The sequence below is a fragment of the Hesperophylax consimilis genome, chromosome 5, assembly GCF_061612785.1.
Source record: "Hesperophylax consimilis isolate HC1 chromosome 5, BYU_Hcon_1.0, whole genome shotgun sequence".
Taxonomy (NCBI): Eukaryota; Metazoa; Arthropoda; class Insecta; order Trichoptera; family Limnephilidae; genus Hesperophylax; species Hesperophylax consimilis.
In genome coordinates, this window is record NC_142840.1 from 20,900,581 (window position 1) to 20,925,712 (window position 25,132).

Below are 25,132 nucleotides of genomic sequence, written 5' to 3' on the forward strand. Positions count from 1 at the left end.
CGGCCGAGTTTGATCCAGAAGGAATTTCAAATTGGTGAACGCTATGACAAGTGCTTGAATTTAAATTACTATTTACTGTTTTTTAAACATAGTGGAAAGCTGTACAAATAATGAAAACATATTTGTATCTATGCGGGTTTTTATATATAGCCAAACAGTGGTTACTTTCCAACAACCCTCGTACATATGCTTTGCTTTCTTTGGTTATAATATAATAATATTGTTTATTAGATTATTTTTTTTCTGAAGCAGTGAGTTTTCAAAATCTATTTCTAAGATATTTTGGGCAGTAAAATAAAACAATGAAGTATTTAATATGATAATCATATATTAAGTATATAGACTAAATAACTAACCACCAGGCCGTTTTCCCGAAGGTGTAGGCGGAGAGGACGGACCGCCAAACAACTTGGTCTTGGCACACACTCCTTGGCTCATTCAAATTTATACATCGTCTCATAGATACTCTTCTATTATTCTCTTGACATGGCCCGACTCAAGTATCTGATTCACTTGATCGTGCCATGTCTTTCTCGGGCGTCCCCGACTTCTGCTGCCATTCACATTTGCATCATATATTCTCCTTACACTCCTTTCTTCGTTCATTTACTCTACATGCCCAAATTATCTAAGCGTCCCTTTCTTGATCTTACTCATTACGCATACATCAGCCTTGCATTCTTTGCAGATCTCCATATTTCTCACACGATCATACATGGTTTACACACGCCTCAGGGATCTCATTTTTACAGCATTCAGTTTACTTTCATCCTTTTTTTGCCAGTTCCATGCCTCACTTCCATACATCAGGGTAGGTAGCTTCGGTTCTTTGGATATTTTTTTGTCAGCGCCAACTGCGATCCGTCCTCCATTAATGGAATTAAGTATATAATATACTTTACATAGTACAATCATATAAATCATGAACGTGTTTAATATTCAGAATAACAAAAATTCAGATCTTATAGCTGTGTTTAAGCGTAGATGGCGTAGATTCCAGTTTCAAAGAGAAGCGTGCCAATCGATACATTGCGCTGTGCCGCGCTGGCCCAATTTCAAACGGATATTGGTTAATTAAATTTATATCTGTTGGTACTAGTACCTGTCTATTAGTAACATCTCCATATTATTGTCAACGTTTAGTACTTTATATAGCAATTGTGAGGTTTCTTGTTAAACGATTGTCTACCGAAGTTGTCAATATATAATATCACATTATTACAATAATCGTGATCTAGATCGTCTAGACGTCAGGAGTAAAATAGCAATGTCGTTAGAAGCACATAAGCTGCTCAATGGGTACATTTGCAATCCTGATGTTCTGGAACGTGTTACGCTTTACGTCCCCGATAACTTCACCAAAGCTCGGCAGAACAGGATTTTTATTTTGCTAAGAGGCAGGACCAACCTATTAATGAAAGTGCCTCTGGGGAGTATGACTACACTCGTAAACAACCTTTCTTCCGAAATAGACATTTTTCAAAATCTAGTAATAATAATAATTTTCAGTGACTTTAAAGATTGCAATACATATTTTTTAACACTAGGCTTCGTCTCAACTGATGTAATAAATGTATGTTATTAATTTTTTGAAATATATAAATATTTGACCGGTCTGTGGTTGAGTGGGCATAGCGCTTGGGTCTCACCCGAGCGTCGCGTGTTCAATTCCTCGGCTGGCTAAGTCCTCCATCACAACACAAGCAACATTTTCGGCTTTCTGTGGTGGTAGTAGGAGATTTTCAAACATTGTTGGGTTATTCGTAACCTGGGAATGTTTGTCTTTCTTTTAAAATTTTTTTTTTTTTTTTTTTTTCATATATTTTTTTTTTGGTTTTAGGCATTTCACCCTGAAAAGAGTGCTTTGTGTATTTAACCATCGTTTATACACTTATAGACGATTAAAGTAACTGAAACATATTATTTGCAAAGAAAATATGTTTCAGTTATACAAAAAATGTTAATAATTAGTAACTGTATATAAATTGGATTCATCGTTTTTCACAATAAATAAATAAATTCAATTCTTTTCTACAACAAAATTTTGATTTTCTTTACATTTTTGGAGTAAATAATTAAAAGTTTATTTGTAATAGCCTGTATATGTACAGGGTGCAGCAAAAAAGAACAGTGCAGTTTTGAAAAATAAAACGGCGCAACTTACAAAAACGTTTAAAACTGTTCTATGTATCAAGTCCTGAAGATGACATCAGAAAAATAATTACCCCTAGCAGCGATACATTGATGAAGGTGATTTTTTAAGTTTTCGGCCGCATTTTGGTACATCTCGACGGGTATATCGGTGATTTCTTCCCGAATTTGTTCTTTGAGTTCTTTCAAGGTGTCAAGACGATGTTTATAATATTTTTCTTCAGGTAGCCTCACAGGAAAAAGTCGCAAATGCTCAAATCAAGTGGCTACCCCACATCGTTTTTCAGAGAGACGAGGCGCGAAGTGAACATATGTCAGAGTTTGGTCATTGAAATTCGAGCAGTTTGGACCGTAGAACCGTCTTGTTGAAACTAAATGTATCCCACATCTTTTTCCTCCATTAGTTATTCCAATTAAAGTTAGTGAAAAATCCAACATGGAAACATAACATTGAGCGTTGACAGTCGCGGTTCGTCCATTCTCCTAAAAAACAAGACCCAATCACTCCAATTCATGTGTTATCAATTAATGTGGAACTAGTTTTTTCGAATGTACGTATATAACTCGCGATTAAGGCGATGCACTTCGTTGTTCAATATTTTAAATCGAGGCGCTATCAATAACGGCCCTTACGTAGATGGCGATAAGGTTTAAATTCCCGCTTAACACCATCCGCCTGTTTTGATTTATGCAAGCAAAAAACATGGCCAAAAAGTGCCTTTTATTTTATTTTGTGGATGTTCAGGGATAAATATTAATTTTTTTCCGATCATTTTATAAATTACTTAATTTGCGACATTATACAATAAAATCATAGCCGGAAATGGGTTCGTAAGTAAGAGATTTTGAAATTTAAAGCAGTTTTCATGTGCCTTATACATTATTTTTTCTGGGCTTATAAAAAGACTTATTTAAAAAATTCTCTATTGTTTCAAAGACCAAAATGTATTCTACTCGGAGTATTTAATTAAAGCATCTGAAACATTTCTAGGCGACCAAATTTTGAAACCAAAAACGCATGATTTTGCATTACTACGTAGCGCATCGCTCTGTGAGAAAGTGAGAGACGGTATTACGACGCGGAAGATTGACCAAATCCGGACCAAACCATGGTAACGACTGAAAACGGCACGACCTTCCCAACACAATGAAACGCCTCCCAGGCTCCTACCCCCACCATACGGGAGTTACTGGTCCTTCAAAAATGCACTGTCTGTTTTGCTCATCCTGTATGATTGAACATCGGGTCAAGTTTGCTTTTCAATTGTCCGAATTTTTGCATTTCCAAAATATTTATTTACTTATTATATATATATATATATTATATATATTCATTTAATAATAATAAATCAAATTATAATTACAACAATATTTTTGAATTTTTTTACCTGATGGAGTATTGTCATATATTATTTTTGATAGGCTTGCAATAATTGATCTTTTGAAGCTCTAGCACAAGTTAAAAATAACGCGATGATATGAGAAGATCCGCATTGATTTAGAAAACTTTTCAAAACACTAAAGCTGACAGTTCAAAAGTTTGACCGCTTCCAAACAAACAGATTTCTAATCTATTGTTTAGATCTTATCATATTTCCTAAAACATCGTTTTTAAAATCAACGCCCATCATCACAGTTTTGCTTTCACCACATTCGGACTGGTGATAGTGCCATGAATAACAGGTTTAAGCCAAAACGTGTTTTAGGTTTGTCGAATTGAAATTTAATGATTTTTCCTCAGCAGCATATTTACATAAAACTATAAATATTCATATTATACTTGTTATTTTACAGTTTTATTATTGTTCCAAAGATTTGGTTCAACGTTTACGGCATTTATGTGGAACTATGTATAGTGCTCACTGAACATTGCATGACACACGCCACACGCTCACGGGAAAATTACCAATGGAAAAGAGGAAATTACAGCTCCAAACGAAAAAAGGCTCACATGAGTTAATATGATTTTGATATAGAACTTTTGTAAAATGTAATTAAACTTCCGAATACTTACACGAATTGTTTAATAATGATAGCGGAAATTAATAACACATTAAGAAAATCAATGATTAATACCATACTTCTTAAATATAAACGAACAGTTTTGTTATCACTGATCACTGAAAGCAAATCATTTTGACCGTTTTGTACATGCATTACATAATTCTCTTTTGTTAAATATGTTTTAATTAATGTACGGTTATGTCAATATTTCCAGTACACACTTAACCTATACTTTATATCAAAGGAAATCATGCCAGGAATTCCGCTTGAAAGACGGTTAGAAATTCTGTGACCTTATTAAGTAATTTATTGTATAAATCCTGAATGAAGGTTAGTAGAAAGAAAACCAACTATGACGCGATGTTAGCGAAATGTATAAGATTAAGAAAATAACACACGGATTGCTTGGGCAACTGATACAAGCAAGTTGGCAAAGAACAGAAAAGTGTGGGTGATTAAAGTCCAAGGACACTTTGGCAAAAATGGTTGAATCAAGTACTTGGTTGTTTCAAAAGTCAAAATTATCTAAGGGAATAATTTTCCAATATGAATTCAAAAATTTATGGTTGATTGTGTATGGAATGAGAAGGAGTTACGTTTTGTTATAACGGTTGTTATTTGATTTCTTAGGTAATCACGATATTTTTTTAAAATTTATGAACGGTCAAACCAAATAAAAAGCTTGCAAATTTAGTAGTTTTATTGCTTTTCAATGGGTAGTTCATAGTATTTTAATGTATTCTGATGGTATAATTATCCCGTTTAAGTATCAATAAATAACATTTGGGGTCACCTACTTAAGCACTGAATTTCGCAAATATCAAACATTGAACGATTTGAATGCTCTGTTGCGTGTTACCATGTAATGTTCCTAACCATAAACCCCCCTGTCAAATTTTTCAAATTAAATGTAAAAAATAACGCTCGTATAATTTGTGATTTATTTAATCGCGTTAAGAATTTTCATAGCTTCCTGGAAATACAAATCACCCACTTTGGCCGGCCAGTGGCCACATTTACAGAAGCAGTCGAGGTGCGATTTTTCCAATCTCTCCTCCAATCGTGTGAGCATTTAACGTCAATTTTGTGCCGTGGCCAAGCTCTGGTTTGTTACACTTAGATGCACAACGAAGTCAAAGTGTCTGGAAACACACTAATTACGAACGCATTATTTAAAAATTATATATTGTTTCGTTCGCGTGGGACTCTTGGACTTCATAAAGATTGCACTCACAATGATTTAGATTTAAGCATTCGTGCTCTTTCGAAATGAGTGACTTTTCTCGTGGGTTACTAATTTATCACATTTTTTCTAAATGTAAATATGACGCGGTGCGTAAGGTCAAAACAGTGAAAAATTTGACTTATTACCATTGCGTTTGTTTAATAAAAACGGTCTAAAACCAGGCTCAAGAACGGCTTTGTCACACCGACGTTGAACGGGCGTGTATTAATCCAATTAGTGACTTTTTAAAATTTTACATTATAATATCAGTTAAGTCAAATTTAAAACAAGTTGAGTTTATAATTAAGAATGTGATATGATTAGTATTTCGGTTCGAAATCTTTCCAATGAAAACAGGTGACTGAAGAATTATATTCACCCTCAAAAATCGTTAAGAAAATTACAAAAGTAAAATATTATTTTCATTCGAAAATTTTAAAACATATTAAAAAGATTAATAACAATCATTTAGATGTGTGATAAACGAAAAAGATTACCTTATAATCTGACATATATAATTACTGTTTGACTTTCTTGTAAAATTAGTTGTTCCAATGTGAATACTCGCATCACATTATTGAACTTTGCTATTATTTTATAAGTAGATGTGCGAGTAAATCTACTGTATTATTATGATGTATGAGTACATCTACTGTAATTCTATGATGTACGAGTACATCAACTCTACCATTATGATGTACGAGTACATCAAGTGTCCTATTATGTACAATAATATGATGCTGGTACTCACATAGTTATTTTTTTTGTATTTATAACAATGTACAACTGTTTTCTAAATATCGAGATTTTTTATATTAATTTAACACTATCAACAAACACTAGTCGTGGCAGGAAGTGAGTAGGGAAATGAGAGCAAAATTATTAAATCAATAAAAGAAAAATATATTTTCACTAACCAGAATAACATTATATAATCCGTCAAAAACACTGTATTAAAAATTTCTGTCACATACGGGTTACCTACACCTAGCGATACGTGTAAAAAAATAAAAAAGGGTTTCCAGACCTACGGACGTTGTGGCAGGTTAGCTCGGCTCATGGCACTACTTCAGAGTGCGGCTGTGTTAGGCCTGGCACCAAAACTAACTACAAAGTGCTATAAATTACCGCCGCTCTGCCATAAGTTTCCCGGAAAGTAACGGGCGGACCGTTGGACTAGGTTGGGGAATATCAAATGCCACGTACAACTATTATATACCAGGCATTTCTCCAACCAAGTAATATGTGTCTCGTTGAGGGTAGGACTGCTGCTAGCTCTAACAATATGACCTGCAAACATAACATTAAAGTTTCTGGAAGATTTGTCAAATCAGAACTTGAATTTCAGGTTGCATTTTTGTTGGTGTCACTAAAAACTGCTTAGCCGAAGACTCGAACTATTTGTAATATTAACTTTTAACAGAACGTATCTACAGGACGTGTGAATTTTTAAGTAAAATTTGCTAAGAAAGTGTCATTATCATGCATATTTACGATTGTTTGAGGGTCCAATTGAAAAATTTGATGGTTAAAAAATTTGTATACATTTTCATTATAAAACCTACTAATCTGCTAAAACAGATTGTCAGCACACGTTACAGTAAAGTTACAGTTACGTCACAGTCACGTTACAGTCACGTTACAGTCACATTATAGTCACGTACAGTTACGTAACAGTTAAGTTAGAACACATTGTACATTTTGTAAATGCATGAGTAAGAAAGAAAATTTTAAAACTTGAGTAGAAATTTCACAGAAAATGAATATAAACTTTTAAATTTGATTAATTTTTCAAATTTGTGATACAACCCGTCCTTGTAAGAAAATGTAAGAAAAAATAATTTCTGCATTATCTAGAGTATTTATTGAACCTAAATGCAATGTTTAAAAAAAAATGAAGCAGCAATAAAATAAACAATGTACTTGAGATACCAAAAATGATTCCAAAGCTTGGCTTGCGCCAAAACATGGTTTTTTCATTGCATTAAAATGTATAGTTAACTATTTGAGTCTATAGAAATTACAATCAATCAATTTAATATTTACCTGCTGTGACTTCTGTACAAAATCTTAAACTTAAATTTTTTTTTGCATTGTAATTCTGTAAATGTGGATTAAATTTTTTTTAATTACTCAATTTTTTTGTACCAATGTACATTTATATATGTTTATATCCATAAACAAACATATATAACGTAAACATTTCACTAAACTCCCTTATGAAATATATCACAGATATATTTACTCAATCATTTTCATTGCCTACGTGGTATTATTTTTTATACGTTAATTTCTTCTTCTCCATAGTATGTATGTTTTGTTTCTTTCTCTTGTCGCATGAGGAGAAGGTTTGTTTTATTAATATTGTATGCAATAAATAAATGTACCCATATACGTAAAAGAATAATTTTTAAAATAAAAAAAAAATGTTAATTGAATCAATTAGCCCGATTTCACGCATTTTCCGTGAAGAAGCTGCAATTTTTTTTATGTATAAAGGCGTTTTACTTATGTGTATTTGGTGGCTCACTCTATTTGTACTTGTGTGTGTTTGGTGGCCTACTCTAGTTGGTCTTATTCCACGATTTTCTCACTTGGTAAACTTCCCCACCAACGACGCATAACTCACAAGACTGTGCCATAGATATACGGCATTTTAGCGGGTTTTACGGTGTACAGTGTCTAAGATGTAAATTCTAGTAGACTGGCTGTGCGCTACACCACCTGGCGCCTGGTCGAAGAAGCAGGCAGGTAAAAGCGGTACTAAGCGTCACTAATTTTTAATGTCGGGGCCACGAGGTCGAGAATAAGAACGGGGGAGAGTGAATTTCAGGACCGAGCCCCTTTCAGATACCGATCTTTGGACCATCAAACTTATTACACTCCGGTAAGATAGGATCAAACGCAAATTGATAATAATTTAAGGTATTTTGAGGTACCGGGACACTTTTATAGTCTGTGTAGGGGAAATTTAGATTTAAAAGAATTTCGTAATTGTAAAAAACATTCACTTTGTGGCTCATCATAATTTACAATAAAAACAAATTTATGTGTTTTTATTGTAAAAGAATCTCCTTCAACGGTATCAAATACCCTAGAACATCGTAATATGCCCAACTCCAGTAAAATATTGGCAGTATTTATTTGTATTGCCTATCAACCCTGGTAGCAAGAGGTGCTATTATGGCATGTTGCATCCCTTCTGTACAATAAGGGGCGTCGCAAGCTTCAAAACCAGCGGGGGGCAGCTTAATTTATTTATAGAGCTCACAGAGAAGAAAAGAGGATGTAGTCAGAAAATTACATAAAAGCTGAGTTGTACTTGGCATTGCTAGGGATTATGAACAGGGTTGTCGATATCCGCGAAGGGGCCCATAGGCATTTTAAGTTTGGGGGCCCCTTTTGAAAGCATATGAAAATATTCTTTTGCATTTGGAAAGGTCAAATAAAAATTAAATAAATCTATTTTTTACTGCTAACTAAGTACTCTATTATTGCACAAGCAAAATTACCGCTTATATAAAAATGTGAAATATTTTGGAACCTAGCAGGAACCTTCCGAAATTGGGTCTCTTTGGAAAAATTTATGTCTTATTTTCCAAATCTTATGTCCTCAATGTGTATTATTTTCATAGCATCGCTAAAGATGAATGTTGCCTTAAAATAAACTAACTGCTTATCAGGGCCTTCAATGTGGAGAGATTGTAAAAAAAAAATTCGGAAAAAGGCCAAGCCCCCCAACACAAGGTTGGAGGCCTAGGTCGGGGCCTCTCAGGCATAGGCGGATGTCCGTCCAGAGACGACGACGCGTTACGTCTGTACAGGCACTAAATTTGACACGTTTTTTTATAAAAAAACAACAGATTTTGTGGTTTCGATGCCAGTTATAAATGTCTATTTTTCCTGTAATTTTTTTTGTCACAAATTTATCTAGGGGGTCTGCCGACGCCTATGTAAACAATGGTGGTAAAAAAATCATGTATATAGTACCTGGTGTATTTACAGATTTGGTGGCAGTAGAAGGCTTATTTATTTAATTTAACTGTTAATATAAACCTAATAGTCGCTTTATTTTTTTTGTATCGGCCAAAAAGTAGTAAAGTTGTATGTAGATAAAGGAAAGAAAGCGTTTCACATTAAATCTATTCAAATTCATGAAAGAAAATCGCGCGCCGCTAGAAGGCGCTGCCACCAGAATGTATAGGAAATATCAGAAGTTGGAGGTATTACAACTATTTGATCGTATAGTTCTTGACAAATGCCATGTTATTGTCGATAAATTGAATACAAAAATATCTACGCATTTCAAAAATGTTTGACGTTGAAATATGAAAGACTAGACACGCATAAGTAGAAACGAGAATGTGAGATGAATTACTTATCTACTTACATTAAAACACATATTTAACCACATTTTTAATTTTTGAATTGAAAGTGTATAAAAACAAACAGTACGTAGGTGTTGCTGAAATATATAAATGGCAAAAAAATTCTGAAAGATTTGCAAAATAATACATGAACAACATCGGAACTTACCGCCTCAAATCATCTTATAGATTCTAAGCCGCCTTCTCCAAATAAACTAAGCGATGTTTACAAAAAATGGCAAAATCCATCAATCTACATACCTACACAGGAGTGTAGGTATGTAGATAGGTAGTACCTAAGCTGTTGTACATCTATTTTTCAGTCAGCAGTAGACTTAAAGTTAAGACATCCATTTTCACTGAAGAACCAGCGCTAAAAGATCGATTGTCAATTTAACCCCAGACTAACTATTTAAAAATGTACCATATTAAAAAATATGTGTATTAAACCAGTGAACCACTCTACCGCATTTGCGGAAATAAGGAAGCAAAATATTCACACTAAACCTCTCTCGTTTTTAACATTGCGTCGCTGGAGGGTTAGGTTAAAAACAAACTTTCAGATCCAGCGCAGCAAAGTGTTAACTGATTTCTATTTTGATGGAGAATTCCACCTTAACACCCACAACCTTTACTTTTCTGGTTATTTCAATGTGCGCTCTTCGGCGGTCAACATACGAATGATGACGTGATTTTATTCTCAAACCCTCCTGACACCAAAATATGGTCACCTGGTTTGCCTCAAAAATCATAACTAGATTTTATGTTAAAGAAAGTCTTTCCAATTGGATTTGCCGATCAAAATTCATGTATCGTATAAAAAAACAAAAAATAGAAAAAAATTGCTAATATCAATTTTGTCTTAAGCGCGTGAGTAATAAAGGAAAGCCTCTCGTATTCAATTTGATAAATAAAACACACCGCCCTTTAATACGAGCACACAATTCAACGCACCAAAATAACGGCGAAGATTAACGACATTGTAATCTACGGGAATGTCCGATAAACCTTTAAATATTTTTATCCATTTGGGATTATCTGTTTAGAGCCGCGTTTACGCTGAACGTGGATTAAAGGATTTGGTTGGATCAATGAATTATTTAAATTCATTGCCATATTATGGCCATTTAGAGCGTACGGATGGTTTCATGTTGGCTAATGTATCCCTACTAGATAAATATATAATCTACACAAGTTTCCAGGGAGTAAGAGGCCGGAGACTGGGTAAACTGGAAAAGATTATATTTAAGAGGGTTTCGGCTGGGAGTACGTACGTAGGGAATTGTAAGAAATAAAATGGTATGACAACTCTATTTTTTGTGAACATGACACATTTGTACAATTTTCAAACATTGTAATATTTTTACTCCTTATTCTTCTATTTGTAACCTCTCGCATTTGAGGTTAGCTATTTTTTATATAAACTCCATACCCCTGTATTCCCAGAGGGAAATAATTTCCCTTGGAGCCTATGTCCTATTTGTGGATGCTGTGTTGAGGGACTTTTTAAGGAAAAGGAGGAGAGGAAGTTATGTGAAAGTAAAAGGTATAAGGGTTGGATAGGAATCTAGGGATTAGTGCGTCCGGGAGTGACGAATATATCTATCCCACTGCGGCGCAAGATAATAAATGGGTCGAGAGGTTAAATGTTCTCCACAAACCGTCCTCTCCTGATCTGGCACACGAAATTCCCTCAGATATGAAAAATTCTTAAATTGGTCTGTTCGACTTTGTATTTATGCTTTTATCCTAGATCTAAAGGAATCTCATTTCATCAATGCACCAGGGATTAGCGACCTAGCAACCGAATACAATTTGGCGATTCATTTAAACGTTTGTGGCTACAGAATACAATTTCGTAGCTAACAAAAAATGGTTTAATTACCAGAATCACAATTTACACAAGAAACAGTTAATATGTTTACATGAAAGGTAACATCTTCAATAATTAACTAAATTAAATCACTACATAAAACAGGTTAAACAAAAAAATATTTTTCACTTAGTAAAAACCCAACTTTTGCACCTCTACCGCTTTAGCGCCACTCATACGTTTTGAAACTATTACTTTCTTAGAACAAAAAGTCCCATAGTCGCTGACATAAATAACGCATAAGTGAGATTCATTTCCAAAACTCTTGTGGACGGTATATTTTGCAGGAGTGGATTTTTTTAACACGGAAATTGAATGTAGAGCTGTTTAACGGATGGTAAAATTATAATAACGTTTGTCTTATTTTGTTTATGGGAGATCACTGTAAAAACAAACCTTAAGGCGATGCACTACATCGTATAATATTAACATACAATATTAACGTACAATAACAACCCATACGTAGATGGCGATATGGTTTAAATTCTTGCTTAACACCATCCGCCTGTTTTGATTTATGCAAGAAGAAAACATGGCCAAAAAGTACCTTTTATTTTATTTTGTGGATGTTCAGGCATATTTTTTTTCGATCATTTTATAAATAACTTAATTTGCCACATTATACAATAAAATCATAACCAAAAATGGGTTCGTTAGTAGGATATTTTGAACTTTAAAGCAGTTTTCAAAATAAAGATTTATCTAAAAATTACTCGATTATTTCAAAGACCAAGATGTATTCTACTCGCAGAATTTAATTAAAGCATCTGAAACATTTCTAGGCGACCAAATTTTAAAACCATAAACACATGATTTTGCATTACTACTTATGACATCGCCTTAAAGGAAAGTGCCACTAATCTTGACGAGCTTCACCTTGCGGGGTGTTGTCTGGAACAACTCAAAACAAGTATTGAGTATGTCGTCTTTTCTACTTTGCCTCCTATCGATCTTCCATGATTTTCAGTAGAGTAAGCATCCTGTCGACGCTCTATACCACCTTTAAAGGTACTTGTACCGTGCGTAGATAGATAATTTAGTCTCTAAATTTTAACTTTGAATGAAATAAAAACAAACAAAGATTACAGCCAAAGGAGAGCAAACAATATGCATAAATAGAGCAATGGCAAATATGTAAGACTAAAAATTACAAAAAGAAGATCTCAAGTCAAAGGTTTTGATAAAATCATAAAATTTTAAAGTCGTACAAAATCATTTAAATTTACGCCAAAAGATTGAATGGTTTGATTTGAGTTGACAAGTTTAATTTCAAAATTCTAGACAAAGGAAAATGGGATCCATGATTTGAAGGAACAGCAATGAATTATTTCTGAGTCTACGGGAAGAGATTTTGAACTGAATGAGTTGAAACAAAGAAGCTTAGTCAATAACACTGTTGATGATTTTGGACAAACAAATAAGTTTTCCTAAAGAAGAAAGGTTTAAGGTTTGTTCAATTTTATCTTAATAATTAGAAAACTCTCGTAAACATGGTTGATCCATAAGAATTGCACGACAGATGTTTAAATTATTATTAAGTCTAAAAATAGTACATTTTAAAGCAGTCAATTTCATATCTATCCCGATCAGAAATTTTTAGAAGACTTGAGCATTTAGTTTTTGTTAAAACTATACGGAATACAAATGTTCTCTAACATTTACATTTAGTATGTAAAAAAGATTAATTTGATTGAACTTGTTTGCGATACACAAAATCGTGAGAGTACTAAAATAACTTCGTGATCCTTTTTTACATACTCATTCAGTAAAACAAGAAAAAAACAACGAATATAATTATATACAAAAAATACCGAATCGTGCCTACAGAGATCGCCATAATAAACTTGTAGAGAATAGCGTCAACTGAACGGTGGCTGAACAATTTATAAAAAATTATTCAAGCGCAATATATCTTTCCAACCAAAAATCCTGAAATCTCTCGGCGACCATTAAAAAAAGTCGCGCCAACTTAATAAAAACAAAACGTAATTACAAAATATAATGACGTGATTCCGAATGTAATCACGTGTTTTCCGGTAGGTGGGCGCATAACACACACGTACTACATGTCTTGCATCCAGCAACCAGCTATCCAGCGTGCCCGGCGTCCATAAATACTGGCACACAGGAATTATGGTTGACCCCTTTCGGATGACGGTCCGTCGAGTCTTCCTCACCCTCACTCTACCCTTTCCACCGTGTCATGTCGTCAGGGTTGCCGTAGGTTGGTGTTTGAGGTGTGCGGGGCACGAGGGCTGCCAAACCAAGGGGTGCACCTCTGTATTGCACCACCATGGACATATTCCATCGACCATAAGCCGATATTTTAGGAAGAATTAAAAAGTTTGAGTACCAAGTAAAATGAAAGCGAAATACATTAATTCCATAATCATGGTCAAATCGTTTAGCATTATCGGAAATTCTAAAAAGTGAAGTTACGTTTTCTTGCAAATTCATTAAATAAAAGGACTATTTTTTATTGTTGAGATATTTGGATTTCAACGACGTTTTAACTAAAAAAATTTAGCTAAACCTTTTTAAAATATTTCTTCAGGTTTAAAATTAAAATTTTCCATTTTTTCAAAAATTAAATCACATTTCAAATTCAAAAATCTAACAGGAAATTTTATCTTGTTTCTAAAATAGTATTTATTTTAACTATAACCACGAAATTAAGAAATCTATAGAACATTTAAAATACCTTTAAAAAAAACTGAAATTCTATGAGAAATTATTATTATTTCAAGTTTACGTAATAATAATAATAAATGATAATAATAATTGGATAATTTGTAGAGCGCCGTTTTTGTGAAAAATCACCTCAAGGGCGCTACGTAACACATAACCAACCCCCTTTGAGGGGATAAGCAACGTATATATCTTTCCATGAACTTTTTATCTTATGTCAGTTGCTATTTTACGTTTCAATTAATAAGGTTTTATATACTCGGTTGTCTTATCAGTTGTATAAAACTTTTACTGCGTTCATTAGTGAGGCTGGTCCAGTATTAGCACAATGAAGAAATCTATAATTGGTTTCTCAATTAAGTAAATCTCACATGTATATACCAACCATATTTTAAACTGTTGATTACCCTTAAATAAAATAAAAGAAAAAAATTAAATATGCATTCCGTACCTGAACTCCCCAAATTTATGTTCGCATATAGGCGGTTGTGCACCTAGCGGCGGCTCTGCTCTCTGGTATAATTATTGAGTTCCGAACCATATAGCGCGGGGAACGACCGTTAGGGTGCTAACGTCTGCCCGAGCAACGGATGCAAGGGTCTCTAAAATCCCTTATATAGGTTAAAAGCCTATTTTTATTTTTAAACACTTCCTAGAAGTTATGGGGTACCAGCGATGTTTAATGGCCTGTGTTATTAATGCCCATTTTGATTTTTTTTGTTTAAGAATGAATTTCCATACAAATTTTGTATTTTTATTCCATTCGATCATAAAAAATGGGTGAATGGATATGAATAATAATGTTATTATGTCTTTCAATCTACATATTTAATGTCTATATTACTTTTAGTACAACGAACACAAATTGTTTAAAAACAAAAAATAATCTTTATTTACACATAAAAACACCATTAATTGTTCAATGCTCTCTCATATCGAAGATTGACTGTCACTAAGGCAGACTTAAGGCTGGAAAAAAACAGCAGAACTACAATTGTACCAGTCCTATTAGGATCGAACGATGAGGTGGGGTATCTTCTCTAATTAAGAAAATCAACGATCTTTTCATGAGTTTGTAATATTGAGACTATTACCTTTACTCGTCAGAAGGTACCTTACCATTGTAACATTGCAGGTACCAAAGCAGAAATAAATTCAGTAATGAACCGACTGCACAGTGCAGGGAATAAATATTACATGAACACAAACGGTACTGAATGTCTATCAGCCTATAAAAACATTGTTATCAAATATGTATGTCTATATTGTCTATCCTGATAGCTTTGTAATGTGTATAAATGTTCAATGTATCGAAATTTATAAGATAGTGGATCCTATTGTTTACTCTGTTTGTTGTTTTTAAGTTAATATTTTTATAATTATATCTCTTTTACTCTCTGATTATATGAAATGTATTTTTAATTTTATCTTATGTAAAATCCCTAATTGGGCGTGTACAAACAAATAAAAAATGCAATCAATACACCAGTGTGATCTTCGATAAAGATAGTATAAATTCTCATTTTTAGAAATTCACTGTGGAAAATCAACACCAGGCTCTCTAACTATTCAAGATATTTTTACCATCAGTTTTCAAAATTGGCTCTTTGAAAGGGGACGAGCCTTATTTAAAGAATATACGAGTTCCTAAAACTATTGTAGAAAATTTTTTTTAACTCTATCGTTTATTTTTTATATCGCTAAATTTAAATGTGACAATGTGACCGTAAATAGGTACATTTCTAGATAAGTACGTACTTAGATTAACCTGTTTTAAAGAAAAAAATAATGATTTAAAATTATTAGGGATAATTTTATCTATTTATGTATTTTAATCTTACTTTTCATATTTTTATTTCTATTTTCTATAAAATAATTTTTTGTCTTATTTTTATTTCTAATATGGTTTCTATAATAATAATCATTTTATAAAATTTTGTTTTACCATGACAATTTTTCTTTTCACTTATGTTTTATTATTGCTCTTCAAAATATTATTTTGTTATTCTTACATAAATCATGTCCAACTACTATAATACGGACATAAGCCTTGTATGGTAGTTGAGAAAATAACCAAAATTGTAATACATCTTGTAAGACATGTTGTAAGACATCTGCCCTGATGATGGACACTGCAATGCTGTCCGAAACGTTGGCTAAAGAAGGAGTTAGCGCAACACGGCATGATACCCCAAAAACAAATAACAAAAAAAAAATTGTAATCTTTAAAAATTTACAAAATAAAAATTTCTAAATTATATTTAAAAAAAAATACATTGTATTAGTGAAAAAGCTTTGTCTTCCACGTCAAAGCTTGGTATAGTGTCAATTTTTCGATGTCAAATAAAATAAATAAAAAATGCGACTAACTCTTGGGTTTTAATATTTTCAAAGTAATATCTCATTGAAAATGAAGAAAAACCCCTGAAAAATATTCTCATTTTTGCTATCAAGTTTATTTTGTAGAATTTCATTATAATTCAAAGTTTTTTTAATAATTAATAATCACTCAATAAAAAAGGTTTAAAAAAATTTCTGCTATGATATCATTACTATGCACGAAAACTGTTTTGCCTTCCGAAGGCATTAAGCAAACTGTGGTGAAACCATTTACGGACAATTTGTTATTTTTGAATTGCTTTTATTTTTATTAAAATTGCTTTTATTTCGACAAATTACCCTTCCGAGTAACTTGTCGAAAATTATGAATGGTTATTTCTCTGTAATGTTTTCCTACATTTTTTTTTTTTTTTTTTTATTAAGGAGAAAAAACAGATACAGATATCAATTGACAAAAATATATACGAAACATCAACTAGAGAATTCACCTGCATCCAAACTATTTCTCACGAATTAACTTAAACAGCAGAAAACATTTACAAATATTTTCACTTATAAATAGGGGAAAAATATATACATAAGAATATTATTTTACAAATAGAGATATGAAAGAAATGCGCAATATCCTTTTAAGAAATTACAAATTATCTTTGAAAAAATTTAGATGGTAAAACAAAAAAAAAATATATATAAATAGATAAACAATGTTAAACAGAAAGTAAAAAATATATAAATATATTTAAACGAAGTATGTCTAAGTTGTTTAATTTGAACTTTGTAGGAAAACAGTCTTCATTTTTCTACTAAAAGTAGTGCGTGTATCAAAAAATAAGTCAGAGTCCTTGAGGTTTTGATTCTGATTAAGTGATTCGCACATTCTTCTGATTGGATCCCTGACACCAGCATTTGTACGCGTCCTGCTAATGTGGAATAAGTCGTTAAGCCTTGTTACTCTGGGTGGTACTTTGAAGTTTATCAATTTCAGTAAGTCGGGACAGTCAATAACGTTGTTACAGATTTTATACAGAGTCATGAGATCAAGGTATGTTCGCCGGTTAGATAGAGTGGAGACGTTATAACTCGAGAGCATATTTATGTACCCACGTTTGGGTGCGCTCATTCTGTAATTGAGGCATCGCAGAAATTTCTTTTGAATATTTTCTATATTTTCTTTATAGATATCGTAAAGTGGATTCCATATGGAGGTGCAGTATTCAAGTTGAGAACGGACCAGAGTGTGGTAAAGAAGAAGATATGTTTCAGGTTTTCGAAATTCACGGCTGTTTCTGATGACAAATCCTAGCATGCTGTAAGCTTTATTCACAATATTATCTATGTGCGCATCGAAGTGGAGTTTGGAATCAAAAAGTACGCCTAGATCTCTTATACAGTAAACGCGCTCGAGTAAATAATTACCAATACAATAATTGTGTTTGATAGCGTTGTGATTTTTAGTAAAACTTATTTGTTTACATTTATTGTAACTTAGGTAAATTTTGTTTTCATTGCAAAACGTTTCGAACCTTACTAAGTCGCTTTGTATGAGAAGACAATCGTTTAAATTTCGAACAATGGCAAATATTTTTATGTCGTCAGCGTACAAAAGATATAAACAATGCATGAAACATTTAGTAACAGTGTTAATAAAAAGAATAAACAACAGCGGACCCAGGATTGACCCCTGTGGCACGCCAGAAGTAACTGGTTCCCATGTAGAAGTCTGTCCTCGTAATGATACGGCTTGTTGTCTTTTTGTTAAATATGAGATAAACCAACGTAATAAATTTCCTCTAATTCCGTTGTACATAATTTTTTTAATAAGAATAAGGTGGTCAACCTTGTCGAAAGCTTTTTTGAAATCGCAATATATTGCATCTACCTGGTGGCCTCGATCCATGCTAGTAAATAAGAAATTTGAGTAAATAAGTAAATTACTCGTGGTAGATTTGCCTTTTACAAACCCGTGTTGTTGTTCAGTAATTTTGGCAGCAAGCTGGGGATATATATTGTCATGGACAAGTCTTTCCAATAGTTTAGGGATCGCCGAGAGAATGGATATTGGCCTATAGTTTTCCACTCTTTGACGCGAGTCACCCTTGTGGACCGGTATAATATAGGCCAACTTCCACCTATCAGGGAAAACCCCATCACTCAGGCATTTATTAAATATTATGGTAAGCGGCACACACAGTGACGACGCAGCAGATCTAAGGAAAAACGCCGGTATTCCATCGTGACCCGCACCCTTGTTTACGTCTATCGATTTTAAACTCGATTGCACTTCTTTTTCCGTTAGTTTAATTGTGTGAATGTGCGCAAGTCCAGAGTCCTGAACTTCCTCGAGTTGGTCAATGTTAATAATTGGGTCATTGTTAGAGGAAGGTTCAAATGTTGACTTAAAGAATTCAGAGAACATATCACAAATTTCCTGGGCATCGTTAGATTTGCGCCCTTCGAAGGACATTGCAGCAGGGTATCCTTCAGACGATTTTAATGAGGATATGTATGACCAAAAGCTTTTGATATTATTTTGCAATGAACTTTCGATGTTGTCAAAAAATAACCTTCGGGTTTCATAAGTCAATTTTTTGTATGTAGCACGTAAGAAGGAAAATTCACGATAGTCAGAAAGACCTTTATATGTCTTCCATTTGAGCCAGACTTTATCTTTTTTCCTTGATAACCTAATAAGTTCTGGAGTAAACCATATGGGGAATTTGTCATTTCGTCGTGCCAATACTGGAATAAGCTTATCAATTACACTGTTAATTTTTAAATAGAATCGATCTACTGCTTTTTCGGCTGGTAAATTTGCGATTTCAGATAACCAATCAATACAATTAATGTCCTCATTAATCTGAGCATAATTAGCTTTCCTGAAATTGCGCCTACGCTGTATTTTGTTTTTGATTTTTGGTTGAATTACGAAGGATATATCAAATTCAAGGGCTGGGTGGTGTCTATCCTCTGAGAGGAGAGGGTTGTTGCTACGTTTTACATTTGTTTCGCGACTGTAGAATACGAGGTCTAAGTATTTTTCATTATGGTTTGGTATACAGTTATATTGGAGTAAGTCCATCAATGACATTGCTTGAAGCAAAGTTTTCGATGCAGCCGTATTTGAGGAGGCGAGACCTTGACTGCTGTCTTCGGAAAATGACCAAGTCAGAGTTGGTAGATTCATATCTCCTAGTACACAAAAAGTATTATTTGGTTGTGATGAATATACAGATTCCAGGTTTTCGGAGAACGTATCATAGACCGTAGGTTGTGAGGCAGGAGGTATGTATACTGCACATATGATGAGATTGAAAGACCTTACCGGAATAGAAATGAAGATTTGTTCGATTTGACCATTTTCCCAGTCATCGAGCCGGGAAGATGCAAGCTCCTTGCGCACTGCTACCAACACACCGCCTCCGTCCATTTTACCAGTGAGTGTACGATCCCTATCACGTCGGAACACCGTGTAACGCGAATCTATGAATTCAGCCGTATTTATACTTGCTACAAGCCATGTTTCAACTAGAACTATAACGTCGTAGTTATTCGATAATACATTAATTAGTAGCTCCTGGGTTTTGGTCCTAATACCACCACAGTTCTGGTAATAAACGGATATAGATGATGATGAGATCATTTTACCAGAGTAGGAGTGCCGTTTGACATATTCCACAATCGCACGAGTGATACATTATGCAGGGCATATGAGGCTTCGAAATTACATAAAAAACATAGACTACTTATTAGATCAAGGAATGTGAAATATGTTGACATTTTAGAATGTGAATGAATATGTGAGAAACATGGTATTGGTTTAAAGTTATAGGGATATTGCGCGGTAAACAAAAATATAAAGTAGCTTTGAAAGAAACAAATTACAGGATACAGAATACTGTGAGAAAGCGGATACCGAAGACAGCAGTAACATGTTTGTAGTCACATGTTTTCATGTGTGATTATCTTTTGAAGGTCTCCTTCACGGCGAATGGTGAAAACCCGAGAGAGATCGTTCCTCTTCGCCAGAATACTGCCGTTCCGCACCCATATATATTTAAAGCCGTTAGCTTTTCCGGCGGCTCGTGTTTTGGCAAATAGGATTTTATTTTTCAATGTAAGGTGCTCATTTATATAAAAATTGGTGGTGGGAGCACCAAATCCTAATTGTTCCGTGGTAAGGCCGCGGCGAGTCCTTGCTGCAGCGATGACATCATCACGAAGTCGCTTTGTGGAGAGCTGGACGACTATATTGCGTGGACGGTTGGAGGGCGAGGAGTGGCCGCGAGCGACGCGATGCGCAGAAACCACACAGCTACTTGGAAGCGGGACGTTAATGTTGGATCCTATTTTTTCTATTAATGTCATCAAATTTTCGCCCTTTGCTTCGGGAATCCCATGGATGTCTACATTGCATATTCTGCTGCGCTGCTCCATCTCATCTTGTGCATCTCGGAGTGACTGGACTTCTTGCCGGAGGTTTGAGTTTTCTTCTTGGAGAACGCTCACACATCCCAGAATTTTTGTGTATTGATCCTTCCACTCGTTAGACAGCGCATCTAATTTTAACTGAACAGCGTCAATTGCTTTCTTGTTTTCATTGCGCATGATTTCAAGTTTCGACTCAAAAAAATTGATTAATGAGTCAGTGTCAATGTTAATCATTGACTGATGCGCCGACGGTGAATCAATAGGGCCAGACGTGGTTGCTAAAGGTGAAGATGTATCTTTCTTTGCACTGCAAACCTTGCGAGTTTTAGACATTTTGGTTGATTTATTTCTTAGTTTGTAGGTAGGTTTCTTACAGTTGTTCAGAAATACCCCTTATTGAGTTAAAAATAATTTAACTTATTTGTCTATGACAAAAAAAAAAACCTCTTCACAAATTCAAAAATTCAAAAACATAAACATGAATGTTATAAAATTACTGTATTATTTAAATTTAACTTAAGGATATTTAAGTGGGGATAGCTTTTTCGCCTACTTATAAGTACACAACAGAAAGTGAATAAAACCATATTTTTTTGAATTGAAAATAGTAATATTATTAAATATTAAAAAAAGCTTTAAAAATATGATTGACATTATTGGTATATAGAAAATATTCGGCAAAAACCAGTGGGCAATGTTAATGTCTAACTCACGAAAGATTATAAAAGCTTCCTGGGAGAGTTCTATTACAAGTTAATAAGCGAAATCCGCCAGAAAATAGTGCACTCACTGTACACAATGTTCACTACATAATAACACCGTTCGTAAAAACCTGGCTTGGAAAATGGGAACGCATTATAAAAGCTATTTTGAAGTGTTTCCGTCACTGCAGCTTTTTATCCTGAAATCTCATATCTATGCAAAATATACAGCAGGCTACATCAAACCCAACGGCAGCTTTTGGCCTACTTACTAGTAAATAAATACACTGTGCGCTCATAAAAAAGCCAATATCAGATCACATAAAAAGTAACGAAGAAAAAAATATGGAGTGAATGAGGTTGGTTGAAAGGTATGCGATGAATTAAGAGAATAATCATCATTGCACGACATTTATAAATGACAGATGGCAGAACCTGAATTATCTGGATGGTTAAAAGTTATCGATATTGTTATCTATGGTAAACCCAAATCGACATTAACCAAATTAATATATAATTGTTGTAATTTCCATACCACCTACCAGATATTGGTAGAGTATTTAGATACGTATAAGTGATTATTATCCAGTTAATGTAGTTTTTATGGTATTTCCATAGATGGCGGTACTCACGTCACATGTATGCAGAGATAGCATGTCGGTTTTACCCGAATGGTTACGAGTACTGCCGATGCTATTCCATCGCTCATAGTCTCTAATAGAAAGGACTATGTCCAGCCAGACGTTCATTATAATTATCTTACAATAATAAATAAATCGTAATCTTTGAAGAACCAACGCATTTATTGAATATCCCCGATGTCATACTAAGATCATTACAATAATTAGGCAATAAATTGTAAAACATAGGATTTGAGCTGGAATTGAAATGACGAAGAGGTATTTTTGTTGTTTGTTTTTATGGTGTTATGCCGTGTTGCGCTAACTCCTTCTTTAGCCGACGTTTCGGACAGCGTTGCAGTGTCCATCATCAGGGCAGATCCGGTAGACCCGAAGATGTGTGATGTGTGAACGCTGTCCGAAACGTCGGCTAAATAAGGAGTTAGCGCAACACGGCATAACACCCCAAAAACAAACAACAAAAATGCTTTTGGCCGTGAAAATCTAAAAACTTACCTGACGAAGAGGTATGTTGAAAAAGGTTACGTTTAAGCTTAACAATTTTCAAAATACTTTCAGGAATTATCAAAAAGATAGTTATCCGTTAAAATCCATGTTGTTCAAACATTTTAGGAATCTGCTGACTATTAAGTCAACAGTTCGATGAACTAACACATCCATTTCGCAAAAGCTGGAAATTAACGATTCAAACATTATTCCATTGTATATAAGACATAATTAAATTTAATGAATGATAAACAAAAAATGTTCCTTTTAAATGCATCCATTTTGAAATGTCTTTTAAAAAAGAAAAAAATGGTTTAACTGAAGAACAAACCTTCTTATCCAGGAACTGGAGTGACATCTCTACCAACCTTGCCAAATGCCAATCGGATGGGACGACATTGATTTCGTTTATTAAATGGTTTATTGTTATCAATTTCAGATAGATGTCCGCGTGTGTGTATGTGATTGCCACTGATTACAATTGATTTAATGTATTTCATCGACAACAAGTCTATTTGTCGAGTTTCAGCTCGATCCACGGTTGTATATTCCCTCTTCATACACTCTCGCGGACATTTAGTTATATTACATGCAAGTAGGTACTTACGGCTGTTTATATAAGTATGTCGTCTTTTGCTATTCAGTGGTTCATCTCACTCCAATGCTCTTTCGGAGACACTACATTACTGTTAATTGTTGTTGTTGGTAGCAAACATATTTGTATAGCGGATTTCCACTCAAGACGCCTGCATATATATAGTGTATCGACTTTTGTCATACGGCCGTATATCCTCTCTGCACTTTACCAAGGAGGACGTACGCTATAAACGATCATTTGTGGATCGAGGGGGGGTGAGGGGGGTTGGAGGGGGATTTACTGTCCGGGGGGTTAACTGTCGAAGGACCAACTGTCGGGGATCAAGAGTCATGGAATCGTATAGTTGTAGGCACACGAAATGCTTTTTGATATTTTTAAAAATTTTCAAAAGACTACTGATATGTAGGACCTCCTGCATAATGGAGGAGATGGTTTAGAGTCTACTTGAATATCAGTGACTAAACTTTACGATTGAAAATGGTGTAGACCTTATACAAATTATTTTGCAATTGTTATTTTGAATCGTTCAGTAAATCACTTTTCATAAATTGCTTATTGGAAATATGATAAAATCCCATGCTAGTATCGCTAAGTAGCTAATAAGTATGTAAGCTAATATCGGAACTGTATTGTGATGGGGGCTCTATTGCTTTAACCTACTTTCCAACGTAAAAATATTCCTCCCTCGGCGGATAAAGCCTCCACTTAAGAACATGCTCGTTCACATTTTTTGGTTAAGCCTTTATATTAAATTTGCAATATGGGAAAGCGTTTCATAAATATTTATGTTAAGTACACGATGGAAATGATCATTTAGCATTTCGGTTATCCAATAGTTTTACTTTTATGCATGTACCTACACAAATTAATGATATTAGAAAGACTCGAGAAGAAAACGGCATATAATTATTTTATTCATTTTTATTAGATTTGTTTAGAGACTATTAACCTATAAAAGTATATAATACGAACTGAAAAACAGTTGCAACAAACGAAAATAATGGTAGGTACCTAGCTATACCTGAATAAAGCAATGATAGACATTATGATTTCTGAACTTGGTTTTGATGAAATTCAAATAATAGAAAAAAATAATTAAAATCGTCTGAGAGTGACATCAAATTTTTGTAAAAATAGGTAAAAAAATGTGTCGCTAGCTAATCCCGCATGTGGTACGAATCGAGAAAACAATTATGTTTTGTTCTGGCCTAAGCTTCATAAATATATAAAGCCTTAGCGATTAGCTTAAGTATGTAAACTATTAAATAAAACAGCCTGAGACCAAAAACGGTTCACCTGGTGTACAGAAGAAAGGGTGGTTACAAAATTACGTTCCAAGGTATAAACAATTATAATGAATATTTAATCCGTGTTTGTACAAAATAGACAACATACCACTAACTATCTAGTTAAAAAAAACCTTGGCCAGAATTATAAAGATAATGGGAGTGCCTGTACTTTGCCAGTCTCTGCATAAATTTAAGTATATACCTGTATCTACATCCCGCTGTTTATAGAAACCCATTTTAAAAAAGTAAGTTTTGTTGGTTTCTAACTTGTGCTAAGAGACAGAGTATATTTATTATGTGTTCACTGTCAAAACGACGATTATATGTGGATATTTTAACAC

General features: G+C 33.9%; 1 protein-coding gene across 1 annotated transcript in view; it reads right to left on the bottom strand.

Moving 5' to 3' along the window:
- The window catches only part of LOC149423635 (neurotrimin-like), a 233,822-nt gene that overhangs the window by 57,016 nt on the left and 151,674 nt on the right, over positions 1-25,132 (bottom strand). The gene's annotated exons all lie outside the window — the stretch shown is intronic.